The sequence below is a fragment of the Schistocerca piceifrons genome, chromosome 3 (genome assembly GCF_021461385.2).
Source record: "Schistocerca piceifrons isolate TAMUIC-IGC-003096 chromosome 3, iqSchPice1.1, whole genome shotgun sequence".
Lineage (NCBI taxonomy): Eukaryota > Metazoa > Arthropoda > Insecta > Orthoptera > Acrididae > Schistocerca > Schistocerca piceifrons.
Genome location: NC_060140.1, coordinates 682,621,800 through 682,632,894, shown reverse-complemented (window position 1 = coordinate 682,632,894; position 11,095 = coordinate 682,621,800). Strand labels below are relative to the sequence as shown.

Genomic DNA, 11,095 nt, shown 5'->3' with positions numbered 1-11,095 from the left:
ATCACGTCCATGCAGGCTCCCACAAGCAGCACTACATCCTCCTGCTACCCCTCCTCAGCCTCCTCCTTACCCCCACCACCAAGATCGCTTCTCCCACATGCACAGTTTCTTGCAATCCAGCCTCAGTGGCCAGAAACAGTGAATTACGTGTGTTTTCTACATTAGGAGGAAGGCCTTTTGGCCGAAAGCTCACATGTGTAGCAGTCTTTTTGTTGTGCCTCTCTGCGACTCAGCATCTCCCCTATATGGTGAGTAGCAATCTAACCTTTTCATAGAACTGTCACTTTAATTATAAACCAAAAATACCTTTAGATAATTTATATGTTGGCGTGTAAGCGTAACAGTCCATAGGTCCCTGAAGAGGCTTCTGCAACATCTTCGGTTATCAGCATTACACAATATTGTTATTGCATGGTTTTGTAGAGTGAACACCTTTTCAGCTTCACTGCAATGCCCCAGAAAGTTAGGCCATAGCACAGAACTGAGTGGAAGCTGCGAAGTATGCTAGCAGTACCAAAAAACATATGTATATATGTTATTGGATATAGATTCCACTTTTTATGCAAAACACTGTTTTTTCTTGTTACCCAAACATGTTTTGGTACCTTTGTGCCATAATCCGTGGGTTTAGTTTATTGAAAAACTTGATCTTACATTATATGGTTTTGCAGGACCAGCTGTATGGTATCCTGCACTGATAGCTTGTACTATTTTAATGTGACAGATCCTTCTTCATTCATGTTCTGAGAGCGATTGCGCGAGCGTGCGCATGCGCCCCCCCCCCCCCCCCCCCCTCCCCCCACACACACACACACACTAAATGGCTTTGTGTGATTTTGGTTTAGCAAATAACTTTTCACTTAACAAAACTTGGTGCAACCGATGTTGTGTTTACTATAACACCATACAAGTGGTCCTGCAAAACCCACTGATGAAGGCGCAGAGATGCCAAAACATGTTGGGCAACTAGAAAAAACAGTACTTTGCATAAAAGGTGGAACCTATATCCAATAATTTTTACTGCAAACACGGAAAAAAAATACAAGAGCTACAAATTCAAAAGATGGCATTTATTTCTAAGTGCAATGCAAGAAGAACTGAGCTTTTCTGTTGATTTACCCAGGTGCTGGTGCCTCCTTGGTTTATTATTCATCTGGGTAGCTAGGAAATTCACACATACAGTCTGTACAAGAGAAACCCTGAAAAATTTTAAAATGCCATGGCTCCAAAAACAAATGAAATTTGTATTTGATAGCTGTTTTCTAATTTTTGTGAGCTGATTGCCATGCAATTTGTTCAATTTGCTCTAACAGTTTTGTAATTATTATATCATTTTTTAAAGATTTTGTGTGCATAACAAAATAAATTTGACTAGAAAACATTTCCAGGCTATGATTTTTTATGATGTTAATTCATCATTAATATTGAAACAGTACCAGTATGAAGATTGCCTTATAAATACATTTGTCGAAGAAGCCCCATCTGAGGTAACTGGTACAGCAAATTCAAAAGAGAATGGTTTTTTTCTTAGTGGCAAAATTCGTGAAGGGTGTCCAAAATAGCCACTTGAAGCAGATCAATGGACATCTTATGAATGTATCAGATTGACATTGAGTATTGATTTGAGTCAAATCCAAAACATTTTGCATCAACAATTAGATGTGAGAAAACTTTGTTGTCAATGGATTATATATAAACTGACACTCACTCAAACAAAATGGATTGAGTGTTGCAGAAAAACAGAATAAAAATACCAAGGTTGCACTTCATATTTGGTTTGTAATATTGTTACTGATGGTGTACCTTGTATTTGTTGTTATGATCCTGAAAATAAAAGTCAGTCTGCTCATTGAGTTTGTTGATAAGTACATGAATTCATAGTACTGGTAAGATTATTGTTGGTTGTTTTCTTTTGTAAAAGGGGCCATGTAGCTACTGTAACATTATAAATAGACATACTACTACCAGCAGTTGGTCCACAAATGTGTGTTTACTGCATATTTTTAAAAAAAATAGTTCATGAGAAACACAAATAAGGAAAAATAATTTTACATCACAATAGTGCATTGTTGCACACGGAAAAGCTAACAACTGAGAATCTGGATGTCCTAAAGAAAGCAAAAATGTATTTATGTTAAAGGGGAACATATTGAAAAGTGATAAGGTCAGTTATGTTTTCTGAAACAAATTTTTGTATGATTTTTAAAAATTTTCAGTGTCGCCTTCATATGTCCATTGATCTCTGCTTCTAACGTCTGTAAGTTATCTTTATTTGTTTTAAAATTCATAATATGAGTTTTTATAAGATTAATGATTCAGCAGTTCACTGTTACCAGCTGTAAGCCTGTTCCATTAGTCCCCTGGTAACATCTGGTAGTACTTTGAAAAGGATAGATTCAAGTGCTTAATCTTGGAGGTCATCATATTTTATGTTTCCCAACTAAAACATAATCTTAGTCAGGTCATACCATTCATTAACATGACCCTCTGTTTTTCTGTCATTAGGAGAGAGACCTTTAATGCCATACCATTTTGGTTTATGTTGTAGAATCTTATGATTTATGCATTTGCACAGAAAATGCCAAAAGGGCGATTTTTCTTGTTCAGTTGTAGCAAAATGACTTTGTGAGATCACAATTATATTAATTTCTCAGTAGAGAAGCCTTTGTAGAAGCCAAACTGAGATTCTGTTACAGTGGTATCCCCAAAAAGGTAGCTCAATATTTTATTGTAAGCTAACTTCTCAAAATTTTGAGAACGTGAAAAACAGAGAGAGGGTCTATAATTGGAGATCATTTGCTTATCTCAACTTCATTAGTGAGAGTTACTACAGCATATTGCAGTCTTTCAGAAAATGCACCTTGACTCATCAAACGGTTACAAAGGTGATTCAAGGGTGTGCTACCATGTCATAATAGGATTTTAGAACTTTAGATAAAATAACCAGAAGAGGTACTAATAGCCAGAGATGTAATGATTTCATTATCTGTGTAAAGATGATGTGAAACTGACATCTGTTGGCAATGTTTGCAAAGCCTGTCTAATGGTCTTCATTTGATAGTCCCTTTTTGTCCCTATGTTTTTGGCTGGTATTAGGAAGAATTCATTAAATTTAGTAAGCAATTATTTTAATTTTACGATATCTGTCTCACTGCTAATGTCATCAGAGAGTTGAATATCATTTAGCTTTCCACGTTTATTCGCTTCAAGTGTATTCATTTCAAGTTCATTTATTTCATAAGTAATAATACTTGATTTGTGGAATTTTGAGACTTTTATGATACAGTACAGAATTTCCCAATAATGCTTGTAGTACTGCTGTGATGTTTTATTCTGCATGAAAGAAAGCTCTCTCTTCATGGGACAACAGACTTTGATCCCAGATGTTAATGACTCTTTCTCTCAACTTTTGCTGTAATTGTTCCTAACCCACTGTAAAGAAATATTGCATTCACTGTGTTGAGAGAATATTTTTAGAAAAGAATTAAATATTAAATGCTCTGAATACTGTAAATGAATCAGCGATTATAGTTCTGTGAAATTGTACGTTTTATTCTTATTAAATCTGATTGAACGGGGTGCTTTATTGCTGATAAGTGTCATCTGAACATCAAGGCCAGATAAATTACTTATTATGGGGCTCATACCTAAATTGCTGCCTCTTGCATTACACAGTTGACTGTAAAAATGATTAGCATTTCTGTGTGACAGTACAAAATAACTTCATCTACATTCTGTATGTAAGGAAAAATTACGTTTCTTTTTGTTTATTTTTTTAAAGGACTGGGATGAAGGAGAAACATCGACCAGCATGTGTAATAATCTGATAGCAGTAGGGTTGGAGGATTGTAGCCTACTGAGACATTTCACAATAACAGGAAAACAATAGATTGCTACTCACTATAAAGATGACCTGCTGAGTTGCAGACAGCTGCAACAAAAAGACTGTTCCACATTAACAGATTTCAGCCAAAGCCTTCTCCACCAAAGAAAACACACACATATACACACAAGCAAGCACACCTCATGCAGACGTGACCACTACCAGTGGCAGCCCCAACTGGAATGTGACTATCAGGTGAATAGCAATCGTTCTACATCTACATCTACATCTACATCCATACTCCGCAAGCCACCTGACGGTGTGTGGCGGAGGGTACCTTGAGTACCTCTATCGGTTCTCCCTTCTATTCTAATCTCGTATTGTTCATGGAAAGAAAGATTGTCAGTATGCCTCTGTGTGGGCTCTAGTCTCTCTGATTTTATCCTCATTGTCTCTTCGCGAGATATACATAGAAGGGAGCAATATACTGCTTGACTCCTCGGTGAAGGTATGTTCTCGAAACTTAAACAAAATCCTGTCCCGAGCTACTGAGCATCTCTCTTGCAGAGTCTTCCACTGGAGTGTATCTGTCATCTCTGTGACACTTTCGTGATTACTAAATGATCCTGTAACAAAGCACACTGCTCTCCACTGGATCTTCTCTATCTCTTCTATCAACTCTATCTGCTACGGATCCCACACCAGTGAGCAGTATTCAAGCAGTGTGCGAACATGTGTACTGTAACCTACTTCCTTTGTTTTCGGACTGCATTTCCTTAGGATTCTTCCAATGAATCTCTGTCTGGAATCTGCTTTACCGACGATTAATTTTATAGGGTCATTCCATTTTAAATCACTCCTAATGCCTACTCCCAGATAATTTATGGAATTAGCTGCTTCCATTTGCTGACCTGCTATATTGTAGCTAAATGATAAAGGAACTTTCTTTCTATGTATTCGCAGCACATTACACTTGTCTACATTGAGATTCAATTGCCATTCCCTGCACCATGCATCAATTCATTGCAGATCCTCCTGAATTTCAGTACAATTTTCCATTGTTACAACATCTCAATATACTACAGCATCATCCACAAAAAGCCTCAGTGAACTTCCGATGTCATCCACAAGGTCATTTATGTATATTGTGAATAGCAACGGTCCTACGACACTCCCCTGCGGCACACCTTAAATCACTCTTACTTTGGAAGACTTCTCTCTATTGAGAATGACATGCTGCATTCTGTTATCTAGGAACTCTTCAATCCAATCACACAATTGGTCTGATAGTCCATGTGCTCTTAATTTGTTCATTAAATGACTGTGGGTAACTGTATCAAATGCCTTGTGGCATCTACCTGGGAACCCGTGTCTATGGCCCTCTGAGTCTCATGGACGAATAGCATGAGCTGGGTTACACACGATTGTCTTTTTCAAAACCCATGCTGATTCCTACAGAGTAGATTTCTAGTTTCCAGAAAAGTCATTATATTCGAACATAATATGAGTTCCAAAATTCTACAAATGATCGACAATAGAGATATAGGTCTATAGTTCTGCACATCTGTTCGATGTGCCTTCTTCAAAACGGGGATGACCTGTGCCCTTTTCCCATCTTTTGCTCTTCTAGAGACCTATGGTACACTGCTGCAAGAAGGGGGAGAAGTTCCTTCACGTACTCTGTGTAAAATCAAACTGGTATCCCATCAGGTCCAGCGGCCTTTCCTCTTCTGAGCGATTTTAATTGTTTCTCCATCCCTCTGTCGTCTATTTCGATATCTACCATTATGTCATCTGTGCAACAGTATAGAGAAGGAACTACAGTGCAGTCTTCCTCGATGAAACAGCTTTGGAAAAAGACATTTAGTATTTCACTGTGTAGTCTGTCATCCTCTGTTTCAGTACCATTTTGGTCGCAGAGTGTCTGGACATTTTGTTTTGATCCACCTACTGCTTTGACATAAGACCAAAATTTCTTAGTATTTTCTGCCAAGTCAGTACATAGAACTTTATTTTCGAATTTGTTGAATGCCTCTCGCATTGCCATCCGCATGCTACATTTCGCTTCATGTAATTTTTGTTTGTCTGCAAGGCTTTGGCTTTGTTTATGTTTACTGTGAAATTACTTTTGCTTCTGTAGCAGTTTTCTAACTAGGCTGTTGTACCATGGTAGCTCTTTTCCATCTCTTACGATCTTGCTTGGCACGTGCTCATCTAATGCATGTTGTACGATGGTTTTGAACTTTGTCCACTGATCCTCAACACTATCTGTACTTGAGATAAAACTTTTGTGTTGAGTCATCAAGTACTCTGAAATCTGCTTTTTGTCACTTCTGCTAAAAACAAAAATCTTCCTACCTTTTTAAATATTTCTATTTATGGCTGAAATCATTGATGCAGTAACTGCTTTATTATCGCTGATTCCCTGTTCTGCATTAACTGTTTCAAGTAGTTCTGGTCTGTTTGTCACCAGAATGTCTAATATGTTGTTGCCATGAGTTGACTCTCTGTTTTACTGCTCAAGGTAGTTTACAGATAATGCACTTAAAAAAAATTTCACTGGATTCTTTGTCCCTGCCACCCGTTATAAATGTTTGAGTCTCCCAGTCTATACCTGATAAATTAAAATCTCCACCCAAAACTATAACATGGTCGGGAAATCTACTCGAAATCTTTTCCAAATTTTCCTTCAGGTGTTCTGCCACAACAGCTGCTGAGCCAGGGGGCCTATGGAGACATCCAATTACCATGTTTGAGCCTGCTTTGACCTTCACCCAAATTATTTCACATTTCGGATCTCCGTCAATTTCCTTCAATACTATGGCACTTTTTATCGCTATAAACACACCTCACCCTTCACTGTCCAGCCTGTCTCTGCAGTATACATTCCAATCTGAGTTTAGAATTTCATCACTGTTTACCTCTGGTTTCAGCCAACTTTCCGTCCCTAGTACTATGTGGGCATTGTGACTGTTTATTAATGAGAGCAGTTCTGGGACCTTTCTATAGACGCTCCTGCAGTTTACCACATTAATATTGTCATTCCCTGTTGTGTTTTGCCTACTGCTACCATGTCGCGTTTCAGGAGGTGTCTTGTTGGGCCTACAGAGGGAATTCTCTAACCTCAAAAACCCACATGTGCACTCCACACGTACTCCGCTACCCCTGTAGCCACTTCCTGCATGTAGTGCTTGCCTGACCTATTCAGGGGGACCCTACATTTCTCCACCCGACAGTGGAGTCAAGAAAATTGCACCCCAGATCTCTGCACAATCGTCTGAACCTCTGGTTTAAGTCTTCCACTTGACTCCAAACCAGAGGATCACGATCGTTTCTGGGAACTACACTACAAACAGTTAGCTCATATTCCACCCTGTGAGCGAGGCTTTCTGCCTTCACCAACTCTGTCAACTGCCTGTATGAACTGAGGATGACCTCCGAACCCAGATGGCGGGAGTCATTGGTGCCGACATGAGCAACAATTTGCAGTCAGGTGCACCCGTTGCTCTCTATCACTGCCGGCAGGGCCTCCTCCACATCTCAGATGAGATCCCCCCGGAAGCAGACAGAGTGAATACTGGCCTTCTTCTCCAACCTTTCCGCTATTTCCCTAAGAGGCTCCATCACCCGCCTAACATTGGAGCTCCCAATCACTAATAAACCCCCCCCCCCCCCCCCGTGTGCCTGCTCGGACATTGCTGAAGGAGTGGCCACATGTCCACTCACGGGCAGAGCAGGCGATGCCATATGGCCAGCCTCCACATTGATCCTCCGCCTCGTACGACGTGAATGCCGTTGAACCCGCCACTCCCCTTGGGAAAAGGGCGGTCCAACCGCGCCCAGTACCCGCAAAGTTGTCTCAACAGCAGGGACTGTGGGTGAAGCATGTAACACCTGGGGTGTACCATGCAAAGCACCAGACTCCCCACTGCCGCTACACTCCGAGGCAGCAGCCTGAAGACGGCTGACCCTGGCCATCAGCAGGCTCAGCTGTTCACGAACAGTGGCCAGCTCCTCTTGCGTCTGTACACAGCAGTCACACATCCTATCCATCCTAAGAAATCAACAATTTACTGTAGAGAGTTAAGTAATCAACTTTTAACTAGACTGCTAATTCACCAAAGGCAGATGATAGCTGACCAAACTGTGGTTACTAGACATTTCTTGTTGGAAACAATGAAAATAAGCACTAACTGTCTCTGGACTGTATTCAAAACAAACACAAAATCTATGTAACACTGTTACTAGTACTCGAAAATTAAAGCTTCCTGAAAGCAAAAACACACGCTCTTCCACTGTATGCGTTGTCCGTCCTACATAGGCCATACCACATTGACACGGTATTTTGTAAATTCCCACTGTCTGCAGTAACAAATCATCCTTCACCAATCCCAGCAAATCCGATATCTTAGAAAGCGGATGAAAACCACTTTCACATGAAAATTATTGAAAATCCTTTCTATCTTGAAGGAGATATTTCCAACAAAGGGAAGAAAAGTTAGGGACTTGGCTGGCACGTTCTCCTCTTTATCCAGTTCCATGTTCCTGGCTCTAGTTGAGAAGGCCCTGTTAGTTTGTGGGGTGGAGAACCCATTGTCTCTGAACACCGTCCTCAAATGTGCAAGTTCCTTAGGCAAATTCTCTGCATCCAACACTGTATGTGCCCTGTGCACAAGGGTTTTAAGTACACTCAGGTTCTGGGATGGGTGATGGCAACTTGAAGGATGCAAATACAAATCAGTTGAGTGGGCTTATGACAGACCGAATGTCCCACCATGCTGTCACTCTTCCGTTTAACCAAAACACCAGGAATGGAAGGCACCCATCTTTCTCTAGTTCCATAGTAAATCGGATATTCTCATGGATGGAGTTAAGATGATGAAAAAACACCATTAACTTTTCTTCTCCGTGGGGACACACTTTGAAAGTGGTTTACAAACTGCTGTTTCAAGTGCTCTCTCCTCAAAATCCTCCATAAAAAGGTTAGCCACCAGAGGAGACACAGGGCTGCCAATGGTGACACCATCAGAATGTTCAAAATATTCCTGGTTAGACATAAAATAAGTTGAGAAAAGAGCATGTCAAAACAAAGCAGTTGTGTCCGATTCAAACTGTTGACCAATTAGAATCAAGGAATCCGCAAGAGGTTCTTTTGTGAAAAGGGAAACTACATCAAAACTCACTAGAAGATCCAAAGTACTTAAGTGTTGAGCCCCCAGTCTGTTGATAAAATCAGCAGAGTTCTGTATATAATGTGAACATTTGCCAACAAATGGTCTCAGCAAAGAAGCTAGATGTTTGGCTAAATCATATGTGGGTGCATCAATATTACTCATTATAGGCTGTAAAGGCAGACCTTCTTTATGCACTTTAGGAAGACCATACAGTCTCGATGATACGCTACCATGTGGTCTTAACCACTTAATGGTCTCAAGAGCTAATGAGGAAGAGTTCAAAAGTGAACATGTCTTCTATTGCACACATGCTGTTGGGTCTTGATCAATTCTCTGATACATAGTATAACTAAGTATAATATATATCTTCTCCGAATGCAACCAATTAGGTAACAAAATGGTAGAATTACCTTTATCAGCCTTCAGCACCACTATTTCCGGATCTTCTCGAAGGTTCCGTAGTGCAGCCATTTCTTCAGCGGCTATATTACTGCATTGGGGAGGAGCTTTCAGAAGAATCAGACCAGTTTCCCTTCTTATTTCTTCAGTAGTGTCCATAGGAAGGCGACGTACAGCTTGTTCAACACCATTTACGAAAATTATAAGAGGTATTGCACTTGGTGTAGGTGCAGAATTAAGACCTTTGCCCAAAACTGACTCTTATATAGTAAGACATAAGTCAAAACAAGTCCCCAGGAGTAGACAACATTCTATTAGAACTTCTGATAGCTTTGGGAGAGCCAGCCATGACAAAACTCTTCCATCTGGTGAGCAAGATGTAGGAGACAGGCGAAATACCCTCAGACATCAAGAAGAATATAATAATTCCAATTTCAAAGAAAGCAGGTGCTGACAGGTGTGAGAATTACTGAACTGTCAGTTTAATAAGTCATGGTAGGAAAATGTTAACACGAATTCTTAACGGAAGAGTGGAAAAACTGGTAGAAGCCAACCTCGGGCAAGACCAGTTTGGATTCCAGAGAAATGTAGGAACGTGCAAGGCAATACTGATCTTACAACATCTCATAGAAGATAGGCTATGGAAAGGCAAATCTACATTTATAGCATTTGTATTCTCTTTCAAATTCTAAAGGTGGCAGGGGGTTAAACACAGGGAATGAATGGCCATTTACAATTTGTACAGAAACCAGAATTGGGATGTTGATTTTGCTTAAAATGCACTTTATGGTGAAATAACTAAGTTCAAAATTCCCTTCTGTTTTGGAATTGCTAAGATCGTTAATCAACTTGTAAATATCATTTAAAGATATTGATGCCCAAGTTAATTTCTACCTTTCTGTCTCTTTGGCATAAGTGAGCAGAACTTCTGCATCTGAAGTAGTATTACTGAGTGGAGTGTTTACAAAATATGCATTGAGAGTCTCACAGTTAATGTAGGCACTGTTTTCTTTATTGGAATTATTAATTTCATTTTTAATGATATATTAGACTACTTTACAGTTTAAAATAAACTCATCATTTGTATTGCACTTAGCAATTTTGATTTAAAATCTATAGTTTTTGTCATATTGCTTTACTTTTCCTTGCCAAAGTCACTTTCATGAGGCCTATTCTTTGGAGTGTTTAGTATTATCCTAATTTGTATTGGTGTGGAGTGTACCATTTGTTGCTAACATGCGGCTTATGTGTAACATTAGTACATCATCTTTTGATTACAATAGAGCATGTGTTTCCTACTATGTGCCTGGTCTCTGTTAGGAAACCAAAAAACCATTTATCAATTGTTTTATGAAAGTATCATTTCCCTTCTTGCAAACAATTGTAAGTTGAATCTCATGTGCTTTGTACAATTTCCACTTCTACAGTCTGATCTGCTGTTTGAATAAATTACACTTCATCTTGACACACTATCTGCTTATGTTTCCTTTTTTAGGTTTAGCTTCTGGAGCAAGAACTTTTCCATTTTGGCAGTGACATTAAGAAATTCTTTGTAGTTTGAATAAAATCATTTTGGGTATTAGGTTGCATTATTATAAACCTTAAAAACAACTAAAGCAATGACATTTCAATCGTCTTCACAGTAGTCTTCGTGAGGACAATAGACTGTTACTCATGCTGAAGAAGACCTCTGCAAAAG

General features: G+C 39.4%; 1 protein-coding gene across 1 annotated transcript in view; it reads left to right on the top strand.

The window, feature by feature from the left end:
- LOC124788159 (ras-related protein Rab-28-like) overlaps positions 1–11,095 on the top strand; it is a 44,245-nt gene that overhangs the window by 16,829 nt on the left and 16,321 nt on the right. The gene's annotated exons all lie outside the window — the stretch shown is intronic.